Source organism: Pelobates fuscus, chromosome 7 (assembly GCF_036172605.1).
Source record: "Pelobates fuscus isolate aPelFus1 chromosome 7, aPelFus1.pri, whole genome shotgun sequence".
NCBI lineage: Eukaryota > Metazoa > Chordata > Amphibia > Anura > Pelobatidae > Pelobates > Pelobates fuscus.
This window is the reverse complement of record NC_086323.1, coordinates 156,763,012-156,779,611: the sequence shown is the minus strand read 5'-3', so window position 1 is coordinate 156,779,611 and position 16,600 is coordinate 156,763,012. Positions and strand designations below refer to the sequence as shown.

At 37.7% G+C, this 16,600-nt stretch overlaps 1 protein-coding gene across 3 annotated transcripts in view; it reads left to right on the top strand.

Annotated features, from left to right (window-relative positions):
- The window catches only part of PTPRG (protein tyrosine phosphatase receptor type G), a 486,380-nt gene that overhangs the window by 395,197 nt on the left and 74,583 nt on the right, over positions 1-16,600 (top strand). The window lies entirely within an intron of this gene.

Here is a 16,600-nt window from a genome sequence, read left to right as displayed (position 1 = left end):
GATGGTGACCTACATTTTCAAGTTATACTTGATTTATGCAAACATGATGTCACAGAAGAATTTGAATAGAACGACTTATATTCTGTAGAACATGTTGATTCAATAAATTGAAACATTATTTACACAGTTTAAAAACTGTAAACTTACCAATCACGAGTATGGTTTCTTTTTCTGCATTTTGTACCTAAAGTATATACTGGTGAACCTGAAACCCCCATTTAATTGGCTTTATACTTAACCCATAGTTGGCTATGGAAACTTGTCTTGGCCATGTTTTCCCCTTACTCCTGCTACCCTTTCTTCTCAGCATTTGTTTTGCAATTGTATCATTGCTGCATACAAAACAGAGCTTTATAGGTCCCTCAAGCAGGCTCACTGCGTTGCGTTCTTCCTTCACATTTAATTAGCATAGTCTTCTATTGCATCATGAGTGAAGCTGACTGTGCTGTGAGCTATCAGATTAACAGCTGACAAAACACAACAGGGAAGATTCATCAAAGCAAGCAGGTGTTGTTATTCTAAGGCAAAGTGCTGAATAAGGTGCAGTCACCACGGAAACTGATGGAATTTCTCTCCATATTTACCAGTTGGCACGCAAAAGTTGCCTTTGTTAAAATTTCCCCCAATGTCTTCTAATACAGAACCAAACTTTTGCCCCTGCTTCGTATTAAGTACAATGTTCAAATGTAATACATCAAAACATGTAAAAAAAAAAATATTATATTTTATTATCATTGGAATCTCACTGGTCTGTCCATCATGTTTTTAAGTTACCGTATATACTCGAGTATAAGCCGAGTTTTTCAGCACATTTTTTGTGCTGAAAAACCCCAACTCGGCTTATACTCGAGTCAATGGGCTGGCAGAGCTGTTACTTACCTCTCCTGCAGCTCCTGTCAGCTCCCTCCACCTCCGCGCCGGTCCGTTCAGCACCTCTGTCAGCTCACAGTGTAAGACTTACACTGGGACTTACACTGGGAGCTGCACGGACCGGCGCGGAGGAGGAGGGAGCTGACAGGAGCTGCAAGAGAGGTAAGTAACAGCTCTGCCAGCCCCCTCCTACACATTGCCCATCCACTGGACCACCAGGGAGTGAGAGCCCCCCTCCCTGCCATGTATCAAGCAGGGAGGGGAGATGAAAACAATTTAAATAATAATACAATAAAATAAAAAATAATAATTAATTAAATTAAATAAAAAATAATAATAAATGTTTTTATTAAAATAATTAAAAAAAATAATAATAAAATTGCCCACCCCCCACCAAGGCTCTGCAAAACACACACACACACCCTGCACTCATACACACACACCCTGCACTCATACACACACACCCTGCACTCATACACACACACCCTGCACTCATACACACACACCCTGCACTCATACACACACACCCTGCACTCATACACACACACACCCTGCACTCATACACACACACACCCTGCACTCATACACACACACACACACTGCACTCATACACACACACACACTGCACTCATACACACACACACACACTGCACTCATACACACACACACTGCACTCATACACACACACACTGCACTCATACACACACACACTGCACTCATACACACACACACTGCATTCACACACACACTGCATTCATACACACACACACTGCATTCATTATATACACACACTGCATTCATTATATACACACACTGTAAATAAATATTCAATTAATATAATTTTTTTAGGATCTAATTTTATTTAGAAATTTACCAGTAGCTGCTGCATTTCCCACCCTAGTCTTATACTCGAGTCAATAAGTTTTCCCAGTTTTTTGGGGTAAAATTAGGGGCCTCAGCTTATATTCGGGTCGGCTTATACTCTAGTATATACGGTACGTTCTTAAACCTTAAGATAGCTAGGACATCCCTGTCTGTCAAAGTGTTACGATTTTACAGGCTAACCAGTGCCTTCAGGGAAGGAAAAATGGCCCATGCAAAGAATGTTATTTCTATTTAATCTTTTTGACTCTGTGCCAGGGTAAGGCTTCCGTGTGTCTGAATCATTCCAACATTCAAATTTTCTGAAGTAATTTAAATGTCAACCTTTTTTGGTGGTGGGGAGGACTTTGATTTGGACTCCAGTTATGTATTATAACATGTCATTGTGCTCAGTCAGGCATGATTAGAAGTCTTTATGAATGATATTATTTTACATTCAGTCTGGCATTTAGGGTTTATATATATGTTGAAGCAAGTTTAAGACATTAAACAGGCTGGGTACTTTTCCGGATGCTCATTTTCTTTATGCTTTCCTTGAAGCAGCAAAATAAATACATATGTATGTGTTTATTTTAGAGTTGTAAGTGTTTAGAAGTAACCTTGTTTGTCTTTTCAACTATTAACAAATGTAAAATAAAAAAATAAAAAAATTCTATTTTTAAAATATCTTTTGGTAAACACTTTAAAGTTATTTTGCAAAATATATGGTAGTTTTACTTACAGGGATCAGTTATTTATTAATTACATATACAGAAAACATTTGGAAGAAAGGTAAAAAAAATCCAGTTTATTTTTAAAAACTGTTTTGTGTTTTTTCTTTACATGTTGCTTGTGTTTAGAGCTCCATTTTCAGTTTAATAGCAGAACAGCGAGAGCGGGACTTGTCATTACTGAGATTTTTTGCACACCCAATTTCTAATAGTTAAATAGGTTAAATATGTAAATAAGAGCTCACCTCTTTTTAAGTGCTTAAAGGGATACATCACTGCACAAAAACAAAAAGTAAACATCACTGTTTAGTAGATATATCTCATATGAAAACATGCGTGCATTTAACATCCATTTTTTCAGTAGGGGTAAACATAAAAATCGCTTGCAAATGTTACAGATCCTGTTTGCTGTCTTTGCAAGTCACCATATTTTTCTCCAGTCCAGACTTTCTGTGGCCGTCCAATCACAAACTTCCCAATGCAGCTCAATGAGAATTCTTTCGAGTGCAAGTGTTCTGGGCAAGTGCCTGCTTCTTCGGTTTAGTTTCAGTGAGCTAAACAAACCAGGAAGTAAAAGAACCTATTGTCTGCTTATAAAAGTGCTGATTTCTACTGAGATCTACATGTTTTGTAAAATTAAAAAAGAGGACACACTTTTCACACACAAATCATTACAGCAAACTACAGTGCTTCAAGGGTCCAGATACAGGCATAGGCAGCCTTCGGCACTCCAGATGTTTAGGAATACATCTCCCATGATGCTTTGCCAGCATTATGGGTGTAAGAGCATTATGGGGGATGTAGTCCACAACATCTGGAGTGCCGAAGGTTGCCTATCCCTGGTCCAGAATGTCCTCATAAATAGTAAGGAATGAGAAACTTCAATCCAGAGAAGTTACAGTTCTACTTTAACATTTGGCACGGTACACAAAACTGTAGCATTGCTTATCTTTTATTTACTGCTCTGTATGCATTATCAAAGGTTCAGCAATCCTTATCTTATGTATAGCAGTGTTTATTAAAATTCTGGAAATCCCCTTATGCGATTTCTTTCCTTCTTTAAATGTGAATATGATTCACTGTGAATCATAGTTAGATTCATCTAGGGATGTATCATACTGGTACATTGAAAATCTAAATACTAGGTATCTGTGGATGATTCCATAAGTATCAGAATTCTTGCACATGTTCTGATCCTAAATTTTAAAGAGCCGTCAATTTTGAGGACATACAGAATTATTTGTGAAGAGCATTTGTGGGCCAAATTGCTAAAATGTAAAGTAATCGTTGATAAAACCAGTGGAATGTCCTGATAATTGCATCTACATATTTTTCCAACTTTATTTTTTCTTACTCCGCAGAAGTAACCTTTCTATAAACACAGAATCAGATGTTCCACAAGAGGACTAAACCGTTTAACATTTTTATTTTTTTGCATAATGTGATTAACTACATATTCAATAAAAACTATAACTAAAGTGGCATTTTAAGCACCACCTGATGCTCTCAACCAATAAATTATTTCAAGCTAAGGATGAAATGTATATATTTAAACTAGAAATCGGAACTGCTTTAGTTACGAGGTTATGATAGTTATGAAGTTGTTATGGTACTTAGAGTGCATCTTTAACCGTTGCCCCAACCCAAGATTGACTTTGCTTTCTCATCTTTAATTCTTTATGAGAATCTCAGCTGATACACAGGAAATAATTTCTCATAATTGACCATATTATTTTAATTGGAGTTTTGGTTTTAACAATGGGACCCAAACCCTCCCTCCCTCTAAAAAAAACCCCCAACATGTTAAAAGTATTTAAAGTAGCACTATAGGGTCAGGAACCCAAACATGTATTCCTGACCCTATAGTGTTAATACTACAATCTAGCCTCCCCTGCACCCCTAACTATAGTAAAATCGTACTTGTATTCAAGTCTGCAGCTGCTGGCTCTGCCCCTGATCTGCATTGTAGGCTGACATCAGAAGTGATTCAGTCTCAATGTTTCCCCATAGGATTGGCTGAGACTGTCAAGGAGTCAGATCAGGGGCAGAGCCCACACAAGCAAAACACAGCCCTGGCCAATCAGCATCTCCTTATAGAGATTCATTGAAAGTTCAGTGTCAACATGCAGAGGGTGGAAACACTGAATGTCAGTACTGCACAGTGTGCAGCACTAACCCAGGAAGCACCTATAGCAGCCATCTGAGGAATGGCTAGTGGATATATCCCTAGGCCAGGGGTCCGCAACTTACGACATGTGTGCCATGCATGGCACTTGAGGTGCTTTTACACTTCACTCAAGGCTGCCAAAGCCAAACAGGCTCTGGCCCATCAAAAGTCCTTAGTGCAAAGAAAGTGGTGAGGGACAATCCTCAATTTATGCATTTCAGCACTTATAGGAAGTAATTTCAGATCACTTCATCCCAGAACTTGTAAATGTGAATCCGCACTGGAGTAGAACAACCTGCAGAAGCTATTGCAGCTCCTACACTTGACTTGCATTTGGCCAGCCCAGTTCCCATACAACCACAGGGAAGCCAACCACACTACTAGATATACACAGAGCTGAAATAATATGAACAGCCCACACTCAAACACATCCCCACAACCACAACACCACTGACAATCCACCTACATGCACACAACCCCACAAGCAGCCTGTCACATACAATACTCCAAGCAGCCCCACACATACATTCATCAAACATACAAGATGACATATTACACAAGCAACCCCTATTCACATCCCACTTTCATAGGGGTCATACACAATACTACAAACTTACTCATGAATGTATACTTTACAATATAGCAGCTCACATATTCACAACGTTACAAATCAACTGCAACACCCGTAAATAACACAAGCAAAATACGGCAACATACACAAGTCAATTTAAAAAAAAAGGATTGGCATGCCAAGAGACTTCAAAATGTTATTTTGGCACAGTACTACTGAAAAGTTGCCTATCCCTGTAGACTGTAATGTAAACACTGCATTTTCTCTGAAAAGACCGTGTTTACTGCAAAAAGCCTGAAGGCAATGATTCTACTCATCACAACAAATACAATAAGCTGTAGTTGTTCTGGTGACTATAGTGTTTCTTTAAAGAGGACTAGAGTCCCTGATTTCGGGAATTTTTTTTAGAACAACCTCACAGTAGCAGAAACAACATTGATATGGTATATCTTGCAAGTTCTTCTAAACTTTTCAGTGTCCCACTTCACTATGTAATATAGTAAGGGAGCAGAGATCTGTGTTTACGCATACAGTGCTTCATTTTAGACCTGTGCTCCTCGCAGCCATGTGATAATGGATGGAACAAGGATAGAGAATCAAGTCTCCCTTGAGGATATTTGGGAATCACACAAACAATTCCAAAGCCTTGGGGCATGCTTCATTGGACTTGCCTATACCAGCTGTAATCAAAGACCGTGCAGTATCTCAAAAAGAAATGGAACCTGGGAACGCTGTTCCTTAGACTGTTTTCTTTGTTACAAACATGAGTCATAAACCACAACAATCCTGTATATAAAATTTCTGTGGGATTTTTAGGGAGGAGGCAGTATTCAATTTAGCCTCATCATCAATAAAATAATATTACGTTTTATAATAACCACAACCTCGGACTTTGGATTTCAGTACTTGAAAACTAAACATCCCCTTCCCAGTTATATAGTTTTAGGTTATTCTACATTGACAAAGTATTCAGATTATTATTTTTATTAAAATACAAACTTGCAAATCCTTCCATTACCATATTTGTTTTGATGTTTATGGGGAAAAATGTGTGAGTATGTATGTGTATTTTTGTGTATATATATATATATATATAGAATCCACATGAAATAGGCTGCTCTCCGGACTTAAAAGATTCAAATTTTATTTAAAGTTGATTAAAAATTGCGACCAACGTTTCGGTCCCCGCTCGGGACCTTCTTCAGGGTCAATTTTCAACAGGACAATCATATATATATATATGTGTGTGTGTATGCATATACAGATATGTAAATGGTGAAATCTTAATAATTTCAACACTTTGATCTTGAACTTGTGAAATCTCTAAACCCATTTTGTGTCTAAATGCGAAGATTGAGGTTCATTCAGCTTTAGAATATTATGTTCCAAGAGATAGCTGTAGACTTCTATTCTGAAAAGACAAACTTTCAACACTTGTACGTTCTATCTCTCTCCCCCATTAAATCAAGGTGTTTATGCAGAGCTAATGTGTTTACATTCTGAAAAAGATATTTGAAGAAACACAGCTGCAGCTGTTAAGATAGTGTACGAGTGTGTTACGCCTCTCCCTCTCGCGCAGTCGGTTGAGAGGTATGACTTCAGGTTACATGACACTCTAACGTGTCGGAAAGAAAAAGAAAAAAGTCAGCTTTGTGTAATGACAATCCAAAATGAAAAAAAAAAGGAAAGAAAAAGCATTTAGTGCTGTAGTTTTGATTTTTCAATTCTAAAATTTGAATATTAAAATGCTTGGGTGTAAGTTGAGTTTTCTGCTTTTGAATTTGTGTGTAGCCATTAAATCCACTCTTTAAAAAAAAAAAAAATGTTCAAATGCAAATTGCCACTGCAGCATAATGGGGATAAAGGCTGCATCAAGGTAACCATAAGCATTCTTATCTCTACTTGTGTGAGCTACTTTAAGGGCTGTCGGTAATCTTACAGTAATAGAAAAGGATATGTTTTTAAATATACTGATGTGCAGCATCTACATATCAGAGTTTTTAGGTGTTTTTTTTTTTTTTTTTTTTTTTTTTTTAATTGCCCTGTGCACAGCAGCTCTGAGAAATACAGAATGCCATGCTCGGTACACAACAATAATATTTGAACGTTTAAAGAGGAAAGACCTTTACTTTTTAATATTATGTTTACTAATGATACTTAGATCTCCAATATTTAACAAGTGGCGTCAATGTAATATGGATACACTTATTAAAATATTTTAATATTTTGAGGTAAACTGAAAAAATGGCATTGATTTATTTATTTTTTTAAATATTAAAATATAAAAAAATATCACATATATATATATATATAACTGTATCAGAAAATATTTTTCAAAATTTTTAATAATTTTAAAAGTGTATCCAAAATTTTAAAATTGCAGCTAATGTTGGCATTTCTCCTTTATGTAATGTATGCCCTGGCTGAGCCTGAACTGAACTGGATTGTAGTAGTAATTGCTAATTTTTTAACACAAATTTAAAGGAACAGGGTACCATATGTGTGTGGGGGGGGGGGGGGGGGGGGAGAGAGAGCTAACACGAGTTATAGTTTCAGCTTTTTATTAACCTGTGGGAAGAACAATTGTGATAGTTGGAGCTACTAACTCTCTATCTTACAAACCTTGGGTATTTAGTCTGGCAGCTCCTGGTAATTTCACACATGGAAACAATCAGTTTATTAAAGGACTAGTCAAGCTCATAATATGAAGTTATGAGAGACTATTTTGGGAGAGTAGGGTCTTGTAGAACATTATAAAAGGGATGCTTGTGGAGCAAATTAGTAATCAATAAGGGGCTAAAAGCTATTTATGGCTATGTGAAGATGTCACTGTTCTTATGTATAGACTGTGTTGTGCTTTTAAAAATCCTGCATAGTGTACTGGGTATTCTCCTTACTCTATATTCAAGAAGGTCAGAAGATAACAGACATTTTTTTTTCAATGTATCTTTTTTCTTTTTTCTATACATTATCTTGAAGAAAAGTCATATTGCAGTAGTCACCTGAAAAATGTGGGTGTGTGGCAAACAAGGGTCATGTGTACGATATGGTGCCATTGGCATGTAAACCCAATACTCATACTCACTGAGTTGATACACAAATAACCAGGCAACCAGAACTATAAAGAGCACTACAAGTAATCTCAAACAATGCAAACATTTTTGTTTTCTGATTTTCTTTATCTTTTTGAAGTGAGACAGATTAGTGCTGTCTTGTCATATCATGGACACTTGGGAGATAGGATAATACAATACATAAACAACAATTACATTTTAGAAATTATTTTATTAAGTACATATAGTTTTGTCTGTTCCTTTAAACACCTCTGCATTGGGATTACATGCTTTGAATCCACCAATTACTGTAGATAAAATCTCAACAACCTTGCTAATTGATGAGCTGCTGAAAAAAAAAAATCAACGTCTATGTCAAATGAAGAAATCGAGACGTCCCATTACATTAGTGAACTGACAGACATTGCATTACGTGTACAATTAAATTTCATTGGTCCTTGTAACCTCTATTAAGTCAGCCTTAGCTTCGCTGACCCTCAGAGATATGTGAACATAAATTTATACATCATGACTTAGCACGGTCATTCATTATAGGTGCAATAGGAGCAGTGTTAAATGTACACTGTCAGTTAAATCTAAACAAAATGTGAAAAGCTCATCAATACATTTACTTTTTGTTGTTAGTGGGGAATTCTCAGGATCATGAAGAAAAATGCATTCCGTGTGCTATACGGGAGCAATGCAAAAAACAACAAACAACTGTAAGGAAACAATCCTTATAGCCATGTGGGATATACAGACAGTCCGTTTAATCTTCAAAGCAACATTTCTGACCTCATATAAAAACCAAGGGACTTTTCTGGTCTTCTAATCGGTATTTATGCTGGGTTCCGTAAAGACAGAAGGTCAATATTTACTAAGAACTACCATCTCCGTTTAATACAAATGCACATAAACTGGCCCGGAGAGACTCCTTTCAGTTTGAATGGGATAGCAAAGCTTAGTGAAGATTGGATTTCACCCACACAGTTGCATTGGGTATAAGCAAGATATTCTACACTGTATTGGTTTATTTCTAACTCTTGGCCACTGCAAGCCAATAATAAGATATTGAAAGAATTTATTTTTAAACCCACATATTACATATGTGAAGTTTCCTCCACTCTTGATGCACATAAACCTTCATAGGATCACAAATGCAGTTGTTTTCTGAAACCCCTACTCCTGCATGAATATTGAAATTAATACAGACTACTGATATACAAACCAGAAGGAAGTGAGTTGAGAATGGGTGGCCAACTTTAAATAGGTGTTGCTGGGGGTGGTGACGGATTTAGTAAAAAAATATTTCCTTCTATGTGAAGCCCAATGAATATCCTCCGAGGCTTCTCAATAACCTACAAAAAAAAAAAAAAATACTCCCATTCAAAATCTGAAGAACTTCCAGGTATGCCCATGAATAGAGCCAATCTATAGTTTTTTTTGGTGTCAAGGGACAGGATGTACATACTTGAGCACATTGGATGTCTAGATCCCTCTCCATTAGGGTTATTGTTATAACAAGAGGTTCAGGTGAGAGTTGGATTTTATGAAAATCGATTGGGTAGCAAGGAGGAGCAAAAATGTTTAAAAGCAAAAATGGAGGAATGCTGAAGCCAGAAGTGGATGGTTGACTCAGTAGACTGTCTGTAGGAGGTTATCTTTATTTTTTTAGTACGACTCCTTAAAATATTTATTTTACGTGCACTTTACTTTTTAGGCATTTGTCCTAAAGCTTGCTTTTTTATAAAAAATCTTTATTTTTGTTGTGCAGTACATATTCACAAGCTGACATAGCCAGAGCACGATCTTTGCATACTACAACACAACACAGGGTGGTCCTTGTTATTGGTAACATATATGTGCACATTTTAACAGTTCTGAACTTGTAGCATGGTACAATGACAACTTAGTTAACACTATAAGTATAAAGTAGTCTGAGTTATCCCTCAGGTCGTCTGTATATACACCGGTACCTTTTAGGAATTCTACTCCATACCCTATAGGAGAGGGTTGTACTAGAGAAGAAGAGGAAAGTAAAAGTAGAAAGAAGTGATAGAAAAGAGAAGAGGTTATGAGAGGTGTTGAGGCGCGAGGGAGGAGCTGGGGGGGGAGGAGAGGAGAGGGGAGCGGGAGGCACCACAAGGCCCCACCGATACGGGGGCTCCCAGGCCCCTAGGGGGTGCGGACATCCAGGTTAGCCACAGAAATCATCACGGACCACGGGGCGGTTTAAGCGCTCAGTTGGCTGCCGTCCCATGGTTCCCAAAGCCTCTGGAACGCTCCTGTGGTCCCCCTTACCCTAGCAGTCAGATCATCCATTAGGTGGACCTCTTTAACCCTGGTTATTACACTCTCTATGTGTGGTAAATCTAGTTGTAGCCACGTGAATGCTATTGTTTGTCTTGCGGCTAAGGTACGTTTGTGTGTTAGTGTTTGCTCCAGTCTCGTCCATCCGTCAATGGATCTATTCACGAGATACACCCAAGGGTCCAGGTCCAGGGCCCTGGAGAACACTTGCGTTAGGAGTTCTTTAAATGCGACCCAAAATCTAATTATTGTTGGGCACTCCCACCATATATGTAGGTATGTCCCCCTTTCCCCACACCCACTCCAGCAATTGTCCGTGGTGGTTTTGTTCATCCTATATAGCTTGACTGGGGTCGTACACCAGCGGAACATTGTTTTAAAAGACTGTTCCTGTAATGTCACGCACACAGAGGTGGTTCTGCTAGCTTACCATATTTCCTGCCATTCCACACCCTCCAGTTCCTCCCCCAAATCTCTTTCCCAGTGTGTGATGTAGGTCAGTCCTCCCCATTCCCAGGTCTCTGAGCATAAGTGTGCGTAAATTTGTGTTATGAGTCCCCTAGGTATAGTTCCCGATTTACATATAGATTCAAAGAACATCAGTGTCTTATGTGCCAATTCTTTTGTGTGATTGCTGCTCAGCACAAACCCTCCTGTGGATTTGATTGCTGCTCTGCACATTTCCTGTCAGGACAGTAATGTTGCTTGGCACAACTTTTCCTGTCAGGACAGTAAATGCCATTAACCACATTTTTATGTGCGGATGAATACTTGACACTGAGGGAATTCAGAATTGCCAGGCAGGTGACTCGAATCAGAGGTCTATCCTCCTTGGGAACCCACACCACGAATTGGGGAAGATCTGCCCCCATCATGAGCGATTCAATTTCCACCCATTTTCTTTTGTCAGGGGGTGAATGCCACAGTGCAACCTGTGTCATTTGCGCCGCTACATAATACTAAAATAAGTTAGGAAGGCCGAGACCACCCCTCATTTTTGGCCGGTACAGGACATGTCTAGATATCCGGTGTTTTTTATTCTGCCACACAAAGTTACCTATCGCCTGTTGTAGTGGGGTAAGTTGCGCCTTGGTCAGGGGGATCGGTAATGCCTGGAAGAGGAATAGGGCTCTCGGCAGAACATTCATCTTTACGGAGTGAATCCTCCCTATCCAGGATATTGGTTTGTCAGTCCACCGTTCCATGTCTCTTATCAATATGTGCCATAAGGGCGTGTAATTGTAGGAATAAAGGTTCTCTGGTTCAGCAGTTAAGTGGATCCCGAGATACTTTAGGGAATGATTTTCTATCCTTTTTGATGTGTCCTGTGCATCAGGTCAATATCAGCCCCTTGCGTTTTTATTGGAAGTGCGCTAGATTTTGCCATATTTGCCTTAAAGCCTGATATTTCCCCATATGCTGAGATAACCTCACTCAGCACCCTCATAGAGACCCTAGGCCCTGTGAGTGTCAGGAGCACATCGTCCACGTAAGCCGCCACTAAGAATACCCTTCCTCCTACCTTTACCCCATGTATATCAGGATGCGTCCTGAGCGCTTGTTGGAAGGGTTCCAGCGAGATGACGAACATCAGGGGCGAGAGTGGGCATCCCTGGCAAGTTCCGTTATAGAGTTGGAAGGGAGAGGGAGGTGTACCCGAGATCTGAAGTTGTGCTCTGAGATTACTGTACATGGCCTTTACTACTGTAAGGTATTCCGCAGGGAACCCCAGGTGTTGCATCAATGTAAACAAGTAATGATGTTTGACTCGATCAAAAGCCTTTTCGATGTCAATAGAGACGACCACGGTAGGTGTATTAGTGACTATTTGTTTCCATATTAGGTCTACATTTTTACGAGTATTTTCAAGCAGTTGTCTCCCTGGGATGAAGCCAACTTGGTCGGCGTCTATAAAATATGTCAAGTATTGGGAAAGTCGGTCTGCCTGTATCTTAGCCAGTATCTTCATGTCATGATTTATGAGAGAAATGGGTCTGTAGCTACCGGGTAGAAGCGGGTCTTTGTCTGGTTTAGGTAGTAATATAATGTTAGCCAATGCCATGTCAGGGTTCAGCGTGCCCCCCTCTCTAAAGTTGTTAAACCGCTTAAGTAGTAAATTTTGCTTTTTAACAAAGAGGATGTACTCCATAATAAAATCATTTATCAGTTCTTCCAGCCCAAAATAAACATTATGTAGAACAAAGTAAAAAAACAAAACATAAATATTTGTGAACGTGTTGCCTACTTTCCACATGCAACAGATCTTGTTAGGCATCTATGCAGACACAAGATGAACAGATTGACTTACCTTTACACACAGCCACAATCTATGCCGTGTTCATATTCTGTACATCCACTATTACTTTTAAAAGAATTCAATGAAAAATAGAGAATGAAAAATGGTAGTAAATAATTCACTAAGGCTCCACACTGCCTTAGTTGGTAACCTCGTAAGTATTTTAGAAACACAGTCCTCCTTTCTAGAATTACAAAGAGCTTCGGATATAAACAGTATAAATATTTAAAATTCCTTATCTGTGCATATACATATTTAAAGACAGACATTGTAGGGGTGGTGAGAATGTGGATGATATCCTAACTTTATTAATGCCTTTTTAATGGTCCAACGTTAAAGAGTGAGTGATGCTGTAATATAAATGGCTTTTATATGATATAGCTCCCTGAGACAGGATCTGATTGCATGTAAAAGTTACGAGACTTGCCTGTTATGCATTTTAACGCTGCAAAAGAAGATATGCATTAAAGAGAGCTTCATTAATTAGAGGTGCAGGAAGAAACAGTAGAGAATCTGACCAATATGAAATCAAATCTGATTTTTTAAAAAAAATATATAATTCATAAATTATATATACAACAGTGTTAATATAATTTATACAAATAGATATTTTTTTTTTTAAATTAAGGTGAGAAAGTCTTTTGCATTTTATTCTCTTCAAATATCAAAAAATTTAATAAATCCATAAGATTGTCCAGATAGGAAGAGAAAATCTGACAGCCATATATATTGATTACATGAACTAATTTAGAAGAACATATTGCCAATTTTTAGATGTTTGTTCATGAACTTTAAATGAGATAAAAATCAAACAAAACCTATTTCTAACTGCATCCCAGTAATCACTTGTGTCTTGGACTCTAGCCCTCTGTAATTTATAAAAGATAAATTGACATCATAATAAAAAGAATTTGTAGGATCTATTGCATTCAGTCTTTCCGTAACTCTGAAATTTTGAAAAAAGTGGAGCAAGTGGTTGGAAAATAATAATCTGTAGATATGAGAATTTTTAATAGTTTCCCCTTCAGTAAGCACCCGTTCTGGTCTCAAAATCTTCTTAGCTGACATGTTTTGCTACAGATAGAACATTGACTTGTCACATATCAAGTTCTTTCCAGTCAAGGTCCGAATTGTCAGAAGGTTCTCTCAGCACGTGAGATACAGCAACCCACGATGATCATTTTGGCCTTCTTTGGGCGTTCTAAGTGAGGTGTAACTAATAACTTTCTAAATGCGTTGTGCATAGTGCTTTCATCTGGATTACCCTTTTAAGTAAGGAAAGCCCTAGGGCAGGCTTCCCCAAACTCCGGTCCTCCAGGTGTTGCTGAACTACAACTCCCATGATTCTATGAATGAAATAGATGGGCTGAGAATCATGGGAGTTGTAGTTCAGCAACATCTGGAGGGCCGGAGTTTGGGGAAGCCTGTCCTAGGAGATTGCATTGAAGCAAAAAACAAATAGACACGAGAACGTTCAGAAAAAACAAAATCTTTCTAGTTTGCCCCTTGGTTTAATATCCGTTAAGGTCTCAAAAAAAGTGTGTTGATTTTGTTCATTTAAATATTTGCAATACAATAAGGATACAAATAAGACGAGAGGAGAAACTGACAGAAAATATTTAACATTTCATTTTCATTTTCTGAGAACAGAAGATATGATACAACATACTAAATTTAACAATGAGTAGTGGCTTGGTAAAGTCATGCACTATCCAGAACTTAGACAATGTAAGCATTGCCAGAAGAATCATGGCTGATAACTTGTCCATAAGAAATGGATGTGCATGATAATGGGTGCACATATTTTAGTAGAACTTTCTAAAAATAAAAAAATAGCAAAACTGAATTTTTTATTTTTTTATACATAGAATATGTACATACAATAGTCTCACTTACGCAAACCAAATTTTTTCATAGTTAAAAAAAATTCTGATTATGCGTTTTACCCATTTTTTATTAAAATATTCTATTTTTTTTTTAGACTTAAAATGCAAATTTGGGCACAATTATATAAGCGTTCTATCTATAAAATAAATATCCAAAGCTAGAGTTAGAATACATAAAATCAGAAGAAAATATTCTTAAGCAGGAAGAAGCAAATTTGTTCTAAGCCATTTAATGACTGCATAACCTAAATCCAAAACACTTTCATGTCTCTGCAGTTTAGTCTATATTTTTTTTTTGGCTAGCCAGGTCCACAAATCCTACGTTGCTGAAGGGTAAAACCTTAAATTGTAGTTGTGATCCAAAACTGTATCTTCTAAATGTGATTTGCATGACTTTTGGTCTACCCACGGGGTTGTGAGCTATTTCCACAGTGAGATTGATATTTAATGCATGAAATTCACTTTCATAGAACATATGCGTTTAAAATCAGCACGAGCAAACGATAGACAATTAAACAAAAAGATATCGTAAAGGTTGAATATTAATGGAGAAAAGGTGTCTTATAAATTGTAGGCTATGCCTTGCTTTATAATGCAGGGATTCAATTGTGTTGCATTATGCATCTTAAAGCCCTGTATCTTGCGGGTTTCAGAAGCTTTTCACATAGCATTAAATGTCTGGGTAAGATTTATTGTAGCAAGCATTTCGGTAATCGGGTCTGTCGTTCATCCCTTATTGAGAGACTATTGAATCCTTTTAGTATTCCTGCTTGTGAGTTAGATATTCTTATGTGTAAAACTTTAGGCAGCTGGTCATTATTCATCCTAGATTGTAATGCTGTTTTAGTTCAGTGGAATGCTTGGCCAGGAGACAATCTAGCATTCTGGTGGCTTTGTTTCAAATTTGTTCTTGAAATCGAAGATCTATCTCAACTGCTTCTTTCTACAGTAAATTGGATGTAAAGTTACAATCTGACTCTAATCCTTGTAAATATAAGTGTGTACTGTCCAAACACATCCAAAAGTCATTGCTTCACTTTGTATGCACGTGCGATTGGCATGATTGGGAATGAAGAAATTGAAAATGAAGACTTGGTGAAAAATGTTAAATTCTCTGTGCATGAGCCTGAAAGAGTTCTGTATTCAACCAAAGCCCTGCCCATTTAAATACTACTGTTTCAATGCAAATCACAATGATGTCTAATTATTCAATTGGCAACAGTTCTCTTCTTTTTCATTATGTTAAAGCTGTTACATTTTGACAGTGTTCCTTAAAATGGTAATTCTGTGAATTTATTATCATACAGTAAACCATCTTCCCTTGTACAGCATGTGTGTTGGTTTATATAGCTTAGTAGGATAATTCTCTAACTTTTGAGAACTGTGTGTAAGCCAAAGCAGTGAGTTTCAATTCTAGCAATTCTTTCATAATTTTGATGTTTACAATATATTGGGACTGCCACCATTTTTGGCCAAAAAATGTGCTAATTTGCATAAATGTATATGCGTGACATCACAGGACATGACCTAACACTATGTTACTTGACATAAGAGAGAGAATTTTTTTTGAAAGGGGTAAATCCCCTAGATCACTGTCCCTACAGTGTTAGCACTGTAAACACTGCCTTTTCAGAAAAAATTGGCAGTGTTTATATTGTTAAATAAATATAGATGAAGTGGAAAAAAAGTTACTACACATTGAAGATTCCTTCCTCTTACTCCCCCCATCACCAGCTTAGAGCGTGCTTCTAATACATCAAAATGGTCCAATCACAGGATTCTCTATAAAAACATGTGATTTGATCACACACGGCCCCTGCTGATGTCAGATGGAGGGGACGATCGGCACTGGGAG